The sequence below is a fragment of the Pinus tabuliformis genome, chromosome J (assembly GCF_031772625.1).
Source record: "Pinus tabuliformis cultivar Carrire ecotype Pingquan chromosome J, CPIR1, whole genome shotgun sequence".
Taxonomy (NCBI): domain Eukaryota; kingdom Viridiplantae; phylum Streptophyta; class Pinopsida; order Pinales; family Pinaceae; genus Pinus; species Pinus tabuliformis.
The window spans coordinates 260,468,091-260,489,194 of NC_142295.1; the positions used below are offsets into that span (position 1 = coordinate 260,468,091).

Consider the following 21,104-nt stretch of genomic DNA (forward strand, 5'->3'; position numbering starts at 1 on the left):
AAGCAATTTCGCCAAAGGAAAGTTGTGAAAATACTCGAAGGATGACTTAAGTGAATGAAATTTCACAAAAAAAGCATCGGTCAATACATGGATTGATGATTTAATTAAGTAAAATTAAGCACCAGAGTCTATATGGTAGGAGTCGACCTAAATATTTGACAAGTATCTATGTGAAGAATAGAACCTATTACTAAATACATGAACATTTACAACAAAAATCCCTTATCTAGACTAACCAAGTTACAAGGCCTAAAGCCTTTCCTCATATTGTATCTAAGAATTTAAAAAAGAGGCCTTGATGATCTCATTAAATCTTGATTCCTTTTTTTGATTAAATAGTTTCATGGAAGAATGATCTCATTACTCACTAGAAACAAAATAATAAATGGGGTATCAGAGACACCTGTAAGACTCATTATTTTCATGATTAAATCGAAAGCTATGTCGAGAATGTTGTCAATATGATGTATGATATCTTAGAATGTCATCCAATGAATCAGTTAAGTTCAATGTATTTCAAATCAAAATCATGACAACCAATATGGATCAGAGGTAACACGTGTCAAAGAGAAACTCAACTCCATGATTTACTTTCTTTTTTCTATATTACTTACAAAATCTATGCTTATGCAAACTCTACAAATTACAATGACATGGTAAAAGTAATATTGAGAGATATTTTCCCTACCCTTTGAATAATGGAAAGGATAAAAATCATAGGATAAATAATGTATTATGAAAAATGGCACTCAATACAAGGAAAATTATTGCAACTTCCATAAGCATAATTTATATTCCCAACATTTTCTACAAGCTCGAATGCCTCTGAAGGGACAAATTAGATTGCTCCAAGAAGAACACATTTTTGTATATTTCCCTCAAGATTAGGTTGCAACATACCATAACCCATAGAAACCACAAAAAGGAGAAGCTCAGAGACAATTTCCTTAACATACATAAAGGTGATTGCATTAAAACTCGCATATTCAAAATACCACAAGGTCATCTACAACATTCCAAGGGATATCATTGTTGCTATAAAATTTTGAATATGTAATATATCATTTTTGAAGCACATCTATTGGAGAAAATAGATAAGTGCATGCTCAAAATTAAAATACAAAGAAGCTCCAAATCGGGTAAGAAGGAAGTAAAAACTTTCATCAAGAGACAAATGGCAACACAGAATTACCATTCAAGGGGGTGAAGTAATTCACTTCCAAATGGTGTTTAATGTTAGGAAATTTGAGCCTCACATAGTCACCCCTTAGCATGTAAGCATGCTTTTCATAATCCATGCCCACCTCCTCTGCATTATCAAAAGTCCCCAACCATAACCTTAAATCAATTGAACCTTTATTAACTTGATGGAATGGTAGTGGGAGAAGACTCTATGTACCAACGTAAACTTAGGGGGTTCAACGTGCTGGAAATATGGCCACAACACACATTTGTATATACATTTATTTTTCTGAAAATCTTGAAAGCAATGCACCAAGATGCTAACACCCCTTGCTAATAGCTATATGCAAAACAATTCCAAAAAAGGCACATCTGTTTTGAGAGTGCCATTTTTTGGCATATATGACGATCTATACTCATGTCGCATGTATGGTATGTAACATGTTACTTCTATTAATATAATATCAATTAGTGGATAGATGAAGATAGCTTGGAATGTTGGGTGTGGAGCCTGATTATCTTCTGTATTGAAAGGTTTCAACTAGATTTATACCCAAGGAAGATTGTACACCCCTCCATGTGGGGGGGTTTTGGGGGGGGCCATCCTCCCTGGTTGGGGGGTTCTGGGCGAGTGGTCCCCCGGCGAGGGTTTAGGGGCAGTACCCCTGAAGCTAAAAATAGATGTAAAATTGCCTTGTAAAAGTATAGTAATTTCTAGTCAATCTAGGCCGTTTATCTGGTGGATAGTTTGACAGTAGAAGTTATGTTTAATTTAGGGTTTTTTCCCTAGAAGGCAACCCCTCAGTATATATGAGGGAATTGTATTGTGTCTATGTATATCTGTATTCTAAGTGAGGAAGAGAGAGGATATTGAGTGCGAAGAGGGAGTTAGAGTGGATCTGCTATAGGTTGTATCTCTTTAGTTTGCTGGATAATATAAAAAGAAGGTTTGTCTGTTTCTCCGTGGACGTAGCCCAAACAGGGTGAACCATGTATATCTGTGTCTCTCTTGTTTTATGCATTTTTTGTGTTTTTATTTCTACAATATTTTATGTGTTCCATTGCTTTGTAATATATAATTTTCTAACATGGAAAACAAAGCATGACTAACTCACTTGTATCAAAACAACATACCTTATATTGTACAACTCATCCATGTATTCTTGTTGGATCCGAGTGTAGATTTTTTACATATACAAACATAATTTCTAGGTACAAATTTCCATTTAAAATTCAAGCAAATGTTTATAACCTTAAATATAGTATCTTCAAGGATGCTCCCACGTTCAAATCCAAAGTCTTAAAATGGCACCTGTCATATATATTGGAAGAAGAACTTTCTTTAAGATAGGTAGCATATGGATTCCCTTGTTTTACCCTTATCTCAGAACTGCTTAGATTATCTTTCAAATCTAACATGCAAGAAGGAAGTAGAAACTTTTAGCAACACACAAATAGCAGAACAGAATTACCAGTCGAGGGGTGAGGGAATTCGCTTCCAGATGGTGTTTAAGGTGACGAAAATTCAACCTGCCATAGTCACCCCCTAGTGTGTAGTCACCCCTTAAACTCAAAGAAGCCATCGCCATGGCTTCCTCTATAGTATCAAAAGTCCCGAGCCATAACCTGGTTCTATTTCATAGTAGCCTGATCTCTGCAACCCATTTACCCGAGTGGCGCTTCCTCTCACCTCTTTAAATCTGAGCCAAATTTGACAGGTTGCTGCCATGAAGCTTCATGGGTTGAGCTCTGAGACTCAGATGGTTCCGACCCATTGGTGGATTGAAGAAGCTACTGGTGTTTGAAGTTGTTGCAATTGAAGTTGCTGTTGTATTTCTTGAATCTATGATTGATTGAATGGATTCTCCGCTGCACTAGTTATTCCGTTGAAAACAAATTGAGCGCTATACCAGGCCATCAGATCAGTCGAGACCATTTGAAGGTAAATTGGGGAAAGATGATCATGAATAACACAAGACTTTAGAGTTTTCGTACCTCTCGAATTCTTAAGTTGTTCTAGGCATCCAAACCCTCCAACCTCGCATCTCCATTAGAATGATAAGAAAAGATACATAGAGAGTCCTCGAAAACGTCCTGCATGTGAGCATTGAAAACCCCCAAATTCTGGTCTTGATAGACAACATCATTATTCTTTGTATATGCATCCCATACTGACCAAAGAGAGCCCCAATTCTCATATGCATCTAAAATCTCTAATGGAACTAGAGCACCCATTTAGCAAGATGCATAGATGAAGTACTGAATGCGCTTGGGAATGTTTGAGGACTGATCATGGGAGGTTACAAGAGTTACAGAGTTTGATGTGTGGGAGATCTGGAAAGGACATTTTGTCCTACAGCCCATGTTCAACTGAGGTTGAACTAGGTTAGGTTGGCTAGGGAAGGATATTAGGTTATTTAGGCATTGAATGTTTCTATTTGTAATGGAGCTGAGTGAACTTCAATGTAAAACTAGTTATTAGAGTGGCACAACTGAAGCGTGGTGGACCCATAACTCATAGGTCCCAGGATTGAAACCACGCTCTGATACGTTTGGATCTGCGCAAAACAATTTTACAATAGCCCCATAAATTTTTTCTTGTTACTTCTACATAAATGGAAGGAAATTAAAATACAATTTTGAAAACCAAAGACTGATAGATGTGAGATTGAAACACCCTAACCCGTTTACCATGATGAAAAGAAACCTTCTTCATGATTCTCAAATAGGAAACCTTCTTCACGATTCTCGAACATATGCTCCTCACACTTTGTCTTGAACTGATTCTTGCTTTACGTTGATTTTTTCATAATATTGTGAAATGGTCATTATTGTAGTCCCAATAAAATTCCAAACAAATGAGTTGCAGTTCTTTCTCCTACAAAAGTGCGTCACTAGTTGCAGGTCCACATCGAATGGTATTCACAACCTCATCTTGTAGCTCTTTGGCCGTTTTGCAAATGCATTCCCCTCTCGATTTATTGGGTATTTTGATCTTTTGTAGTTGGGTTTTCTCTATGACTCTCCATGACCTACTCTCGCAACTTTTAAAATTTTAGTGCTTTGAGTTGCCTCTATGGATTTTTTGTAAATCCAATAATTTCCTTGCCAAAATCTTGAATTTTAAGCTTCACCTTCATCTTCTGTGAGTCCATGGACTTTGTGTGCGTGTAAGCTTCAACGTGGAAGATATGTACTCGCATCATTGGTTTGCCTCATTTATTCCTTGTCCTCACTCATGCCCTCAAAATGTGATTGATGGTTTTGGGGAAGATTAGAAAGGAAACTTGTAGTGTATGCACATCAAATTTCTTCTCATTATTTATCTTTATACATGTTTTCAAAATGTTGTTTCAAGTTTTGGCAATTTGCTTGTAGCTTGGCATCAACAAATGACGGCAGCATGAAATTACCAATCGAGGAGCGAAGGAATTCACTTCCAAATAGCGTTTAAGGTGAGGAAAATTGAGCATGGCACAATCACCCCTAAGCCCCCTTAGCCTGTAAGCAACATAGTCACCCCTCAACCCCCTTAGTGTGTAAGAAAACTTGTAATAAGCCATGGCTGCCTCTTCTGTAGTATTAAGAGTCCCGAGACATAACCTAGTTTTGTTTCTGGGTAACCTCATATATGCAACCCATTTACCCGAGTGGCACTACCTCACACCTTAGTAAAGCTTAGTCAACTTTGACACGCCACTACCATGGACTGAGCTTTGGCCATTGCCGTGGGCTAAGATTTGGGAGCAAGAGGGTTTCGACCCATATGGTGGATTGAAGCAGCTATTTCTATGAAAACTCGCACACCATACTAAGCTATCAAAGTGGCTGAAGCCATATTATGGTAAGTTGGAATAGTCGAGTGCCATACCATGCCATGAGAGTGGCCAAAACCATTTGATGGTATGACGAATGAATCTGATGGTTCAAACTCTTTTGATTGTCTAACATTTAAATCAAGGGTACAAGAATGTACACGTAATCTACAAGGAGAGTTTTTTTCAGAGGGGAATGCCTTACGACTTAATTAAGACATCAAATATCACATGGGAGTTCATATGAAAGTGGAAGCCTTACTACTTGATAATAAAATATTTTTATGGAAAATTAATAAGGTTTAATAGGAAAAACTTGTGTCATACAATTCAATTTGATATATCACATTTTGTCAACCTAATTAGATAAATGGAGATGAATATTACCACATTTGTGACCTTGAGGTTAGAATTTATTTTATGGTTCCTAGAAAATAAATGGTGAAAACAAATAAATGGCAAACAAAATTTGGTATGTAGAGACAAGTCATGGTATGTTTATTAAACTCTCAACCAATAAAAAGTCATAATATTTTCTGGTTCAAGAGTTAAAATTTTTATATGGTTAGATTTTTTTCTAACTAATTCCATGGTTGAAACCTCTAGGATGAGAGGCAAATAGGCTTCCTACCTAAAGGTTTAGGAAAAAAAGTGAAAACAAAAATCTTAGCCAAAAGTATAGATTCTATCCACAACCCTAGGTTGAGAAATTATATTCCATATTCCGTTCAGAACGCTTATGTTAAAGTTCTAAATTCTAATTAATATATCTATCAAAAAATTGGTAAAAAACAATTGCTAGAATAAACTCGCAACCAAGACTTGAGATTCTAATTTAGATATCTCAGCTGAGAGTTTAAATTCTACTATCCCTAAACTAAGAGTTTATATTTTAGTTAAAATCTCTGAGAAGAATATGGGGTTCTAGTTAAACCTCTTGGCCAAAAGTTTAAATGACGTAAATAAACAAAAATTAAAATATGGGTAGTCATTCTGCATGGCCCGCGAAAACGACACTTGTTTTTACCCTAGCTGTCGAAAACTAGAATAGTTGCTTTTTCCTGGCCATTGAAAATGACAGTAGTGGCTTCCCCACGACAAGAGTTTTCATCATCGTAGTGGGTAAGTAACGAGATCCAACATGCTTTTCGAGTCGACTCCCTCACTATAAATATATTTTTCTTACATTGAACCCTAATTGGAACCCAAACTCAAGACGTAAGCTAATGAATGACGTCTCGCTCTCGGTTGTCTCTCTCGTAGTTTGTCACTAATCTCTCATCATATCTCATCATTAGATTAAATTATATATCGAGAGGGAATTTTACTCTAGATCTATTACTATTTTAATGGTTTGATCTGTAAGGAGCAATTATCTTTTCCAAAAGAAATATATTGTGCATGTTACATTTTATTGCAAATTCTTTTTTCCAGGGGTGGGGTGGGGTGGGGTGGGGTGGGGTGGGGTGATGGGACATTATCCATTCTATATTGACGTGTCTAAATCCTTTCAGTTTTTTAAAGTTATTTATTATTAATTAGCTATGGCTTTAGGTGTGTGTACACATGAACTTGTTTTTATTGTTACCCTTCCCTATAATTTTCATTTTCTAGGCTCTTCCTTGGAGAGATTAATAGGCCTGGTGTCTACATGGAATTTTACTTCTTCTCCTTAATTTCTTAGAGACAAGTATGACTCATATCATGTAAATAATTTTAATCAATTTTTTATTCACAAATTAAGGTACTTTTCTTGTAGACTATACTTTTTTGATGCCCTTGAAAAACTGCATGTGAAATATTATGGTTCTCCTTGTCAAATAATTGTAGTCACTCTCACTTGTTTGAAAATATTTTATGTTTGTGATTTTCCTTGTATTTTGTAGGTTTTTAAAGGATGTAACACTTCTGTATATAGGTTGTAACCATTGTTACCTTATAGATTGTTCATGCCTACAATGGTATCTCCTCTTTTACTCTTATTTTATTCAAGTCGCACAATCTGTGTATGGTTTTTCCCTGTGATGGTGACTCAGTTCATGTTATTTTATGCTATTATGGTAAGATGTATGTATTTAGATGTGTATTAATTGTGATTTTATATAACTATAAATTTTAATATTCATTTATAACTATAAAAAAAAATTATAACTTTATGTGCTTGTCATGTTGGGTGAGGGCCAATCAATTATGATTTTATATAACTATAAATTTTATTATTCATTTATAACTATAATTTTTTATATAACTTTATGTGCTCTTCATTATGGGTGAGGGCCAATCAATGTTTTCGCATGCCTAAAACCTCCTTCACTATCCACTTGTTGCAGGAGTAAGCTAATACAAATGAAAAACTGAGGACCTAATACATCAACTTTCTCATTGGAGTACTTCTTGTTTTGAGGTATCCAAGTGGTTACTCCAACAATGTAGAGACATCAAATACTACAAATCCCCCAAGTGCTACATATGCCAACAAGAGTTTAGCCAAACTTGAATAAATTTAGATTATTGAAGGATCTAGTTATAACTTTTTACTATGTTTGTTTTCTACAAGTATTTGAAACTTGTTGATAATTTCAAAACACTTGGAGCGAAGAGAATAAGAACAAGTTGGTTTGAAGAGGGTTACTTGACCTCCACAGATGAGTATAAATCGAATATCCTCGGCCTCATTTCGAAATAAGTTCAATCTACAATCAAGGAGTTTGATATGAGGTGAAAAATTCAAGAAGGAAATCAAGAAAGGAAAGGAGAAAATAAGTTGAAGAAAGAAGGGAGGAAAATCAAGATTTTGGTCAAGCTTTTCCCTAGCTCTATCTCACACATGATGTACTCGCCAAAGTTGTAGGCTTACTACAGGCTCGAAATATTGAAGCTATGGGTAGAAATTCTACAATTCTGGAAGGGTTTGACTCTATTGACTTGGTTTCACCTTGACCCCTAATTGGTAGAGCTTCTTGAAGGTTTGACTTGTTGGTGTTGGAGTCTTTGGTATTGAGGTTTGGGTCTTTTTTTCCTCATTTCAAAAAGATTCTTTAAGAAAAGAAGAGATTTTCTAGGTTTTCCACTTCAAGGATTTTTCCCTTAGCTTTCATCCTAATTTTTGTGCCCACTCTCTTTATTAGTTTTCCACTTGATAATTGTTTAATTAAGAATATCTAATAAATAAAAAAAAGATAAATAAATTTAACAAGAAAATATTATAATTAAGTAGAAATTGATTTAATTTATCTTCCATATTGCATTCTCCAACAATTCCTTATTTTGTATATATATATATATATATATATATATATATATATATATATATATATCACATTAATTTTCTCACTTCAGTTTTCTCCTCTCTCTTCTTAAATCAAATGAGCTCACATACAAAAACAAACCAATATAAAATCTTATTCAAGTAAAAAAGGTGGCATTATAGATATGAGAATAATAGATATGCTTGATATTTCACATGGGATGAAACATATTTTATGTACTTGCATCATTAACCTAAAAATATATTTAGGACGGAACACAAAAGTATACCAAAGATAAGGCAATTTCGAGCAGTTTTCATAGTCTCCATTTCCACATTTTCCACATTACCATAGAGCCAAACCAAACCTCTTTCACACAGCGTCTTCCTAAAACGAAACAAAGAAAATATACAAAATAAAACATACAAAATAAAACATGACATGACATAAGCCTCATTTATATCCTATTTTCAATATCATATTATAGTGACGTATATTTATCTATTATTTCATAGTAATTTAAATATGTAATATAACTATAAAAAGTAAGGTTAAGTTTTTATTAATATAAATATTTAAATGTAAAATTTTTTAAAACACTCTTAATTAAAAGTGAATTTGATTAACTCTAACCTTTATACAAATAGCTTAAAATGTAATTGTATTCAAAAAATAAAATAATTGTAATATATTTTTTCCAATCTAAATATTTTGATTAAATTAAAGTGAGTAATTTAATTGATATGATAACACTTGAATTTTAACATTGTTAATAATTTTATTATTGTGCTCTTTAATAACGAGTGATTAAACATTTTCCCAAATTTTAATTCGAAGCAATAAGTAAACACTCATCACTCTCGATTTAAAGGAGTACCTACTAAGTATATGATATACATTTATAGTTTGGAAATTTCATATTACTAGATTTTGTGTTTTACATATATTGGTTTTGTGATATACATTACCATATATATATATATATATATATATATATATATATTTGTGTGTAATATACATATTTTACAAGTATATGAATTTTGTATGGAGAAGTTTAGGGAAAAATATATAAATGCATTAATCATTGTCATATACAAAAAGGAAATAGAAATCAAATATTATCATTGAGACTCGCTCTTTATAGTGGTGAGTATTTTGTTTACACAAGTAGAGCTTTGTATTGATGGATGTGATAATAATGAAAATATTTATGAAGTGATTATAGAGTACCATTTTCTACATCACTGATGATCATAAACATGATACATGTTTTTTTATAACATTGTTCTGATATTCTTTATATGGATTTATGGAGAAGAAATATCACTTTTAAAGAAAATTGTATATAGTCAAATGGTTGTGTTGGTCAATTTTGAAACATCATGGTCATTCCTATGGTTTTCTCACCTTCAGAAGAGAACTAAAATTCCTCATAAATTGTAACGACCCTCCTTAGCCTACCTGGGAATTTTGCCCCTAGGCCCCTTAAACTTGGGATTTGATCTCACTACAGTTAGAATTTAATAGCATTCATTAGTACAGTAATCTAAATTAGTTCATGAACACTATTATTGAGCTCCATCATTAAGCACAATTTTATAAATTTGTAGAAAGAAACTATTTCTCTCATGTAATCCCTAACATTCATTGTTTATGTTTGCCACCAATATTAATTAACTTGAGTCTAATGCATTTAGTCCATACATGCATCAGAATCATAATTCGACAATCTTACTCAACTCTTATACAATAGGTAGGAGGCTAAGCCAAGCTCCTTGAGTACACATGTAATAGCAAATTGAACTATCATAGATTATACCATGAAATGCATGCATCTATATATTGTACCCATTATCTGCCTAGAGACGTAATATAACATTATATACAAACTATGTTCCTTTAACATAATGATGATTAGATTTAGGGTCAATGGACATTTTACTCATCCACATGCACAAGAGTGAAATCAAATACATGAACATAGATATTATCTTATACAATATGTGTAAAGAAGTCGAACACCTCAATTGAACCTAAATCATTTATCATGCATTCTTATCATCGCCCTACAGCTAGACATATATGTTGAACAAATTAAAGTAATATCCAGGAGAAGAAACAACATATAGTACATTCCACGCAACTAACACCAACTAAACCTCACTTGGAGGGAGGAGCACCACCACCTAGCCATGAATCACCTCTGATCCCCCCAAGCCAAATATCTTTCCAAGGATCAATTGTCCTCCATTGATCGATGCACTGGGTATTTAATACCCTCCTTCATGATTTAGTTACCATTAACGACATCCCACTTTATGGATTTTTCCATTTGCCTAGGTCTTATCTGAAAAAGCTCGTCTTTATCTCTCGTCTTTATCTCCCACAATGCTTTTCCACATAAAATCTTGGCTTTATCTCCCACAAAGCTTTTATGTCTGATGGATCTTTATCTCCCATCCATCCGATGGATATCCAATCCATCCAAGCTTATCTAGAATCACATCTAGAAGCTTATCATGAAAGATTCATCTTTATCCCATTCCTCATGGGATTTGGCAAGCATCTCATGTCCCTTGGTGCTCCACTCTCCAAGTGATTTATTTTATTAATTTATCTAATAATACATTTTCTTTTCATATTACATATCACCTAGCTTTCCTCAGCTTAGGTGTAGAATATTTTAACCCATAAAGGAGGGTATCAAACCTAGCTTTCCTCAGCTTAGATCTACAACTTTTAACACACAAGGGGGGATATCATACCTAGATTTAACTTAGCTTAGGTATAAAATAATGTAGTACACAAGGGAGGGGTGTTACATACTCCCCCCCTTAAATTTTACACTGTCCTCGGTGTATCACCACATCGTTTCCTCGTTCGTCGGTAGCTGGTTTCTAAATAAACAACTTTCATGGCTTTGCCATCTCATGAAACATTTACGATGTACATCTGCCACAACGAGTGCTTCGAGCATCTCTCCTTTCATAGCTACATCGGTCTCAAGGAGTTCTCCGAGAATCTCTCCTTCCATAGGTGCCTCTCACACATTCTTTCAAACCATTTGTGAGAATTTATCCATGCAAAGTTTAACTATGATAAATATCATAATCTGTTATTATTAAAGTAGTTATTTCTTATCATTTATTTTATCTGAAGAATGCATGTCCTCTACTTGCATTCTATCAAGCCTTTGTGTTCTTGTCGAACACCTACTTCTTGTAGTCTCTCTGCATAAAATACATCAGTTAGCATATTTTCCAGATTAATATGCCTGCAAAGTTATAACAAATTATTTCACATTTCATATACATATATTTATTGAAATTGTATGTACGCCAAAGTGTGATTAACCATAGTTACATCTACTAAACTTACTTTCCTTCATTTGGGTAACCTGGATGTTTGTTTACTTGGCTACACATCCATTCAATGAATACTGCATACATACACACAAGGTATGCTATACACACCAATACACATTTCATTTTTCACCCTTAGCTATTTATTCACATTAAATAGCCCTTTTCCAGAAGCGAAGTTATCTATTTATGAATTTTTTTTTGAATCATGAAACATTTCTTTATGTTGTCTATACACCTTATTATTGCAATGAGGTAGGATATCCTCTCAAAATTTCTTGGTACAAATAAAGATATGAATCTATATTAAGTAGATTGCTAAATATCATTTAATTGACCCAGGGGTCCATACCATTTGTGCTACTTCATCAATTACTATGGTTTGCACTCAAGGATACTTATAAGTTCCATTAGACATATCCTTCAAAAGATGCACATGTTCTGGAAATTAGTTTAAGTTACATTTCCCCTTTAACCATACTTTCTTCCAATCGAACAATGAGTCACATTGTAAGTAAATGCATTAATCAAAGGATTAATTTTACCACAATTTTTACAGTTATATAGTGTTTATACAAGGTCTCACCATTCTTTACTTTTGTATAATACTTTTCTAGCAATTATACCATTTATCAATTATTTTTATAGCATGATGACCTTAGTTTAATCTCTGACCAGAATCATAGTCTAGTTTTGTATGCCACTCAAGTAATGATATCTTCCACCATTTGCATTACTTGTTATTAATTTTAACAAAATCGAACAACCTTACTTTTAAGGTATTTTCTCCTTATTGCATGCTATAACATTTTTGGTTATAATATTTTTCCTGTCAGTAAGATTAATAACTTTCAATTTCTTTGTCCAACATGACTCCTAACATAGTCATGCATACTTTCCTATTTACTATTGGCATATAACCTTCCCAATATATAACTTCAATATAGTTCAATCAATTTCAATCCCCTGCATGTAGGAAAAACAAAATTCCTACATGTTATGCATATATGTAAACATTGATCGCAACATACCATTGATTCTGCAGATCACAACTATTCCCAACATATAAGCAAAAAGACATGCATTTTATCATCAGGTCAATCATGTTCTTTCCTTCTACAAAACGTACTCCCTTTTAATAGGCATTGGTGTAACCAATATCTTTATGATTGTTGAGCACTCACTCAACATGTAAGAGGCTATCAATACCATTCAATAAATACAATACTCTTTCAAGTCTATAATACTGCACACACATGTGCTTGCATGGTAAATTCCTATAACTCATTAACATGCATGGATATTAAGCATGTTTCTCTCCAACATGTTCATCTTAATGACTACTTAACCAACTATGGTAAAAACATGTACAACAATTAGGCTAGTTACAACCATGGATTTCCTCCATTATATAATATTCCTTTCAGGTATTAGGTAATATTTGTTTTTATTCAACAATATTTATTTAAATTTATTACCTAATATAATTTTCCACTATTCTTTAACCGATACATGTTATGGTTTTTGTTAGAGGTTTTAAGAAAAATTTCTCTAATTTCTCTTCATTATGAACAATACCAATTTTTCGCAAGTTTTTCTCTAGTTTCTATCATGCATATATGTATTTTACCTTTGCTTCTGAAATTATAATCCATATGACTAGTTTGGCGATTTACATGTAAAATCATCCTGCGAAGATAAACTAGAATTGACTTTGCTTATTTATAGAAATCATTATACATGGTGATTTAATGTATAAATATTTATCCATTAGAAGCATACTATGTTCCATATTAAACATAGTAATGATCAAGTTTTGAAAAATAGGTCTCACCCATCCATATACATTCAACATAGAATTATTTTTTCTTACACATCATCATCCATGCATGTGTTATCATAAGTAGGATAGTTCTAATGAGTGTGATAGCAATTACTCCCTATTCCACTTACCACTAACTCAACTATTTGATGCATTAAAGACACATGCTCTTTATGGTCATCACAAGCATGTAAGTACAATGACTCTTTAGTTGAGCACAAAATCCCAACTTGGAGAAAGACATGCATCATGGTATGCACCTCACAAATTTCTTCCAGGTCCCTTCTTTTAAGTAACATGTAGGATTAGCCAACTAGTATCAATGTATATCATAGATAACTGGAACCGTAGGTTATACCATACTGATTTTTCATGTACCCTCATCTTAGGCATGAATGTTTTTCAGGTTAACCATAGATATCATTTGTTTTGTAATGATGACTACATTTGGATTTAATAGATGTTTATATACATCCCATTCAAGAGTATCCAACTAGGATAGAATAAGAACATCACTTCTTAACTAAGTTTGGAGATTAATTGGGAAAGAAAACAAAACCATGTCCATGTTCATAATTATTAACCAATTTCTTCTGTTAATTGGCTTCCTTGAGTACACAAGTTGACATTGTAATAAAATCTAGAACGTTGTATAATTTGAAAAATTATTGCCATCCACTATAATAGAAATTGAAGCTCCATCAAGCATAAATTGTCCTACATGAGGCACGAGACCACTAGCTGTCCCTGGCATTCCTGGCAGGTTCTTCATTGCAACCTCGAAAAATATTTCTTTACAATTGAAAAATCTCCTATAACTACACCTCATGATCAAGACCACTATTGCAAGACTTCTACCAATATCACCTAGAATGAAGGTTCATCTGGAGAAGCTAATGTGATATAGTGCAAAATTTTCTGGAATATATGCTTCCAACTAATTATTGTGGCCATCGCAACAAATTCCCCACAAAAATATAAAAAAACTTCAACCTCAAAAATTCCTTGAAAATCACACCCTTAATTGCAGAAATTATTTCATAACATCTCAAAGAATCATGGAGAAAATGACAGGCTTATTTCTATGACTGTAAATTCTTCTCGGTGCTGTTAGTATCCAAATAACCTAATAGCATTGTCAAAATAGGGGCTTCTGCAGTGAAACTCTCCATGCACCTCTATCATAGAACTTGTTTCTTCATTTGACAATATCACATTTCTCTGTTATAGTTACTCCAATCTTGCTACTTTCCCGACAATGGATTTGAACATAAGCGATCACACAGGCCTGCAACACTCGGAGTATAACTTCCTTCAGAAATCCTAGATGAAATATAAATCATCCATTCTGACCTACTTTTCACTGACACTTTCATAATATAGACTCATTTAAAATCAGGCGGAATGCTATGCACTATTTTCACCATAAATGTCACAAAATGTACAAAGTTTTGGCCTAAGTTGTTGGAAATGATTATTTAAACCGCACAAAACTACACTCTTTGATCTATTTTCCACTGGAAGTTAAGAATACGGACATCTTTAACATCAAATGCAAGGTTGTGGACTGTTTTCACCTCAAATTCCACAAAATGTACTAGTTTTCACCCAAATTGTCTGAAAGAATACTTTAAATTACAGAAGGCTGGGCACACTGAACAACTTGGAATGGTTCAAACATAACCTCCATCAATATACTCCCATGCTTTCCAATCAAGACAGAACTCTCGCTTAAATGAAGTCCAATATTTCTGACAACGGCCATTCCAGCATCTAAATCAAATGTTAAAATGCACTTAAGATAATCATTGGAAAAAAAAACATAGAGTAGACCTCAATAACAATGATACTCTAGCTCAAATTTTACCAAAGAAAGTCCACTGAAATCCTTGAAATGCAACAAATTGGATGATGGAGCAGGGTTTGATGTCTGATTCGTCGGCTTCCCATTGAAGTCCTAATCGATAACATCACATTCATGAGTGACAACTGATAAAATAATATCCTTGAATCCCTCCTTTTCTTCCCAGGCTATTATTGAAACTTGGTTGGTGACATCGATGATCACAACACATAGATTCCCCTAGCATAGGAATTGGCTGCTGCAAAATAGTCGATCTGACTAAGAGACCCTTTGCTCAGAAATTTTTCAGTGGTAGTCTACAGTTCATATGAGAATAACAATAAAATTTCATGCATTTCATGCAATGTAAAACGATAATCACTACCCATACACTCTTCAAATCCTCAAAAACTTTACTGCAAGAAATGTTGAGTATTTGATTTTCTGGAACTCCTCGTTGATTTATCTCGGGCAGTTGTAAGCACAAACAGTTGCTGTGCTACGCTACCTCTTCACAAACTGAAAAAAGCAACTGGAAAATTATAGCCAACCCATCTTCGAAGTCTACATTTTCTCTTGTATTTATGTTCATGGGAGAATCAAAATTAGAATACATCATCCACTCACTTGATCAGCGATCACTTTGCCTCAGAGCAACCCGAAAGGCGTGATTTTTTTTTTCTTTCAAAAAGTTAGAAAATCAATATGAAAGCCACTACTTCTATATTGGCAAGGCTTATACGCTGATTTCCTTTATCTCTAAACTTTTTCCCACTTTCACCAGTGCAATCATGGATACATTTCTATATCTGTAAGAAAAATGTTGGCTTTTTACCTCTCCGGATCATTGGATGAGGTCAAGCTCAAGCGTTTCCCAAGCCACAATAAGGTTCAATATGTATTGAACATATACAAGTAACAGAATGAGCCTTTTCTAGCATTCTTGCCTTCTAATTTTTCACCAGATAATAGCTTGCATATGTGGAATAAGGATAACCTTCATTAGCAAGTAGAGAGGCAGTTTACGTTGATTTCATTGAGAAGGTGGAATCCAGTGCCCTATCTACACGTCATGTGTTATAGCTTTTACCCATGCATCCCATTGGGAAAATGAACTTAAAGAGCTTTTCCTCGATCCCACGACACTTGTGATAAACATTCCTAACAGTAGAATTCAAAAAGAAGAAATAGTAGTATTGGTGTACATCCTAAATGAGAAACCTTCTAATCGGTTTCGAAAATAATGGGTACTTTCCCCAGTAGCACATGAGGAATAAAACAACATGGTCAACACATCAAGTTCTTCGTCACTTACTCAAAGCTTGAGCAGTGACTCCTGGAATTTCGTAAAAGTCGTTCGAGTGGTCTTAGGAACTTTCGATGCGTGTGTGTTAAGGTTTGGGTTGATCTCATGTAGTTGTGTGATAATTTTAATGACTGTATGTGCTCTTTGTCCTATTACAACAACTCTGTGAGGGTTCTATCACCTTCAAGATTCGGGGTCCGCCATCTTTGAACTCAACGATATATCTAACACATGGTTCTTTGAATCTGTTCACCATGATCACTTGGTTGTGCTATCCTCACCTATAAAACATTGCCAAGCAACCCACTCACCATGGGCTACTATTTTTGTGTATGAATTCCAGTCTATTGACGGTAATGAGAGTGCATGCAGATAAAATTTCTTCACAGTATATCATAACCAGTACATCAAACACCAAGCTAGAAGAGAGGACCATCCCCACGATGCATCATCCGTCCTCTAGCGACCATGCAAAATGTAAAAAGAATTAATTAATTTAGTTAGACAGGTCTTTTCCTCTAAAACTACCATCTGGCAGTCTTCATAACAAGCACAGAAGCCTCTGTCTTCCTTTGTATTACTTTTTCCCTCAACAGGATAGAGATTTGTCTCACTCCCATAATCACAGCATGCACATTTTTCAATACAACCTCAACCAGTGGATTTTTGATAGGTAACGCAGCCATCACCGTCTTCGAGAGGGCAGAGACAACTCATTTTATTTGCCCAAGGATTTAATGTGATGCGTGAGGGGAAAACATCCATTTCCTACCATAAACCACATACACAGTGTAGTCAAACATTCAAGAATGGCTTGTTAACGACTTACTAGAAGTCAAAGATAAAGTACGCATGAGGAAGGGTTCTACCCAGCGTCTGGGCGAAGTACCCAATCTGTCCTTCGTGGTAGAAATTTAGAGTTCACACATCTAATAATGAAGATTAGTCAAGATCACGAATTTGTCTATATTTTTCTTGACATCCATTTGAACGAATAATGAATTTTTGACCCATGAATATTGACGTTAATATTGGAATCCTAAATTCCCTGACAAGAAATCATGTTCTACGTTTCAGGCTTCACCCTTTAAAAATTTTGGGGTTAGTTTTCTTATAGGAACTTTATAATCAAAATTCATCAATGGAATTCTATGGAGGTGGATGAGTCCATAGGCCTTAGTATTTGATCCTAGGCTCTGATACCATTTGTAATGAACCTCCTTAGCCTACCCACGAATTTCACCCCTAGGCACCTTAAACTTGCGATTTGATCTCGCTACATTAAGAATTTAACCACATTCCTTAGTACATTAATCTAAATCACTTCATGAACACTATTATTGAGCTCCATCACTAAGCAAAATTTTATAAGTTTGTAGAAATAAACTAGTTCTATCATGTAATCCCTAACATTCATTGTTTAGGTTTGCCACCAATATTAATTAACTTAAGTCTAATACAGTTAGCCCAGGCATGCATCAGAATCATAATTCGATAGACTTACTCAACTCTTATACAGTAGGTAGGAGGGCTAAGCCAGCCTCCTTGAGTACACATGTAATAGTTAATTGAACTATCATAGACTATACCATGAAATGCATGCATCTATGTCTTGTACCTATTATGTGCCCAAAGACGTAATATAACATTAAATACAAACTATGTTCCTTTAACATAATGATGATTAGATTTAGGTTCAGTGGACATTTTACTCATCCACATGCATAAGAGTGAAATAAATTACATGAACACAAATAGTATCATCAACATATATCTTATGCAATATGAGTAAATAACTTGAACACCTCAATTGAACCTAAATTATTTATCATGTATAGTTATCATTTCCGTAGAGCTAAATAAATATGCTGAACGAATTGAAGTAATATCGAGGAGAAGAAACATCGTAGAGTACATTCCATGCAACTGACACCAATTAAACCTCGCCTAGAGGGAGGAGCACCACCACCCAGCCGTGAATCACCTCTGATTCCCCCCGAGCCAAATATCTTTCCAAGGATCAGTTGTCCTCCATTGATCGATGCACTTGGTATTTAATACCCTCTTTCATGATTTAGTTACCATTAGTGGCATCCTGCTATATGGATTTTTCCATTTGCCTAGCTCCTATACGGGAAAGATCCCCTTTATCTCCCATGATGCTTTTCCACATAAAAGCTTTCATTTATCTTCCACAAATATTTTATGTCCAATGGATATTTATCTCCCATCCATTCGATGCATATCCAATCCATCCAAGCTTATCTAGAATCACATCTAGAAGATTATCATGAAAGATTCATCTTTATCCCATTCCTCGTGGGATTTGGAAAGCATCTCCTCTCTCTTGGTGCTCCACCCTTAAATTGATTTATTTTATTAATTTATTTTAACAATACATTTTCTTTTCATGTTACATATTACGTAGCTTTCCTCAGCTTAGGTCTATAACCTTTAACACACAAGGAAGGATATCATACATATCTTGAACTTAGCTTAGGTTTACAATAACGTAGTACACAAGGGAGGGGTGTTACATAAATTCAATTTATTTTATATGGGCCATGGAAAACGAGAGAACCATAGTGATTGGGCATGTTTAAAACATGCACTTAGGAGGCATAAATTGTATGGAGAGAGTGATGTACATAGGCAAGTGTGTGCGTGTGTGTATATATATATATATATATATAGAGAGAGAGAGAGAGAGAGAGAAACACATGCTACTTTTACTTACATGAGATTTTTTGTCAAGCAAGTATTTTTAGAACATTTCAATAAGTGATGCTGATAGATCAATGCCATATAATTTTCAACAGTGCTATGGAATAATATGTTCACACTACATTAGAGGTGAGAAAATGAAAAATATATTATCATCTAGAAATGAGAGTAGTTTTTATTTTTCCTTACATGTATACAGAGTCCACTAATGAGTGTGTGAACAATGATAAAAAATATGTCAAACCATGGATACACTAAAACATTTCCCCCACATCCAAGCTTGACTAATAAGGACATAGACAATGAAGCCATTGTGATTGACAAGTATTACAATCATATTTCTTCTATGGTTACACAAGGTGATACATTTTATATCATTGAACTAGAAAATAACAGAGAGAAAGTTCTTTATAATTTATTGCAATGCACTAAGTCAAAAAGCACATTAATGTCACAGTTTCATGTTCCTTCAAATTCTATATATGTAGTTGGTTAAGTGGTGTTAATGAAGCATTTCTTTGAATAAGTAAAGAAATGTTAAGACCACATTCTTTTTCAAGATTACAAAACGGATGTTACATGTGCTCAATATAGTCATTTGGTCATAGCAACGAGGTTGCACTTAAAATAAGTGAAGAATAGAAAAAAGAAATGAGAATGGAAATTAACGATAAAATATTAAGATAATATTATGCAAAATTTTCCACAAGGAAAACTGTTTATATATAGATGTGTAAGTGTAAATGATATTGAATCTATTGTTGTCTCCTAGATAGTTACCGAATTGGACCATAAATTAATTTCATAGGAATATATATGTTGTCTTGCATTTAAGGAAACACAAACTTCTTATATTGTCATATATTTATTATATTGTTATGTTCATGTATATTCTAATATTATCACAGTAAAAAATATTAATGAATAATTGTGTTAATAAAGTTAAAGCCTTTGGCACATTAGTTAGGCTAGTTATTAAGTTTTAAGACATTAAGCCAAAGTTGATAGCTAATGTGGAACAAGCAAGTGTGACTCAAATTTTTCATTGTTTTAATCCAAACCCATTTGGTCTTAATGTATGTAGTTTGTCGAGGTAAAGCATGTATTTGTTTTGCACCATAATGATTAATGTATGTTGTATGTGTACGAGACTAGTGAGCTATTTTATAATTAAGGTATATATGGTTACCATTACAATGCACAGGTGAAATAACTATTTCAAATCATTACATAATGTACAACAATATAACGTCAACAATTTTGGGGATGCAAAAGTGATCAATTTCCAACAAACAAACAAAAAAGTAACAAATGTGAAACTTTGTAATGTGCTTCCACCTCAACCTTTATGTTTAATATTGTCCTATTATTCCGAGATTAATAGGACAATTTAATAATATATAGTGGACTTTGGAGCACCCTAACAATTGTCAAGGTTTTGTTGGTTCTCGGTGATGTCCCCTTTGCTACACTATTCCATGATGTGATTTATACCTTATCTTCTTGGTGATGTGTTCTTTGCTTCCCTTTTCCAGGATGTTCTTTATACCTTATCCATTATTAAGTAGAAATTCCAAGTATGTATTTTAGAAATAATGAAAATGATGGATCAATGATATCAACGAAATAAAAACCATGCCTCCCATATCAGAATAGAGCAAAAACCTTATATATTGGCCTTCAATTAGAAATTAGAAGAAACATCAATAAGGTACAACGTGTGCTACCAAATTGCAGAATCGAAATACTTTAATAGTCTTCAAATAAGAACATGCTATCAAAAAATATTGATGCAGTTTACT

At 33.9% G+C, this 21,104-nt stretch overlaps 2 pseudogenes; both read right to left on the reverse strand.

Moving 5' to 3' along the window:
• Positions 1-1,163: 1,163 nt before the first annotated feature.
• On the reverse strand, positions 1,164-3,417 carry LOC149226768 (uncharacterized; annotated as a pseudogene).
• Positions 3,418-4,500: 1,083 nt separating this feature from the next.
• LOC149226769 (uncharacterized) overlaps positions 4,501-21,104 on the reverse strand; it is an 80,741-nt pseudogene continuing 64,137 nt past the window's right edge.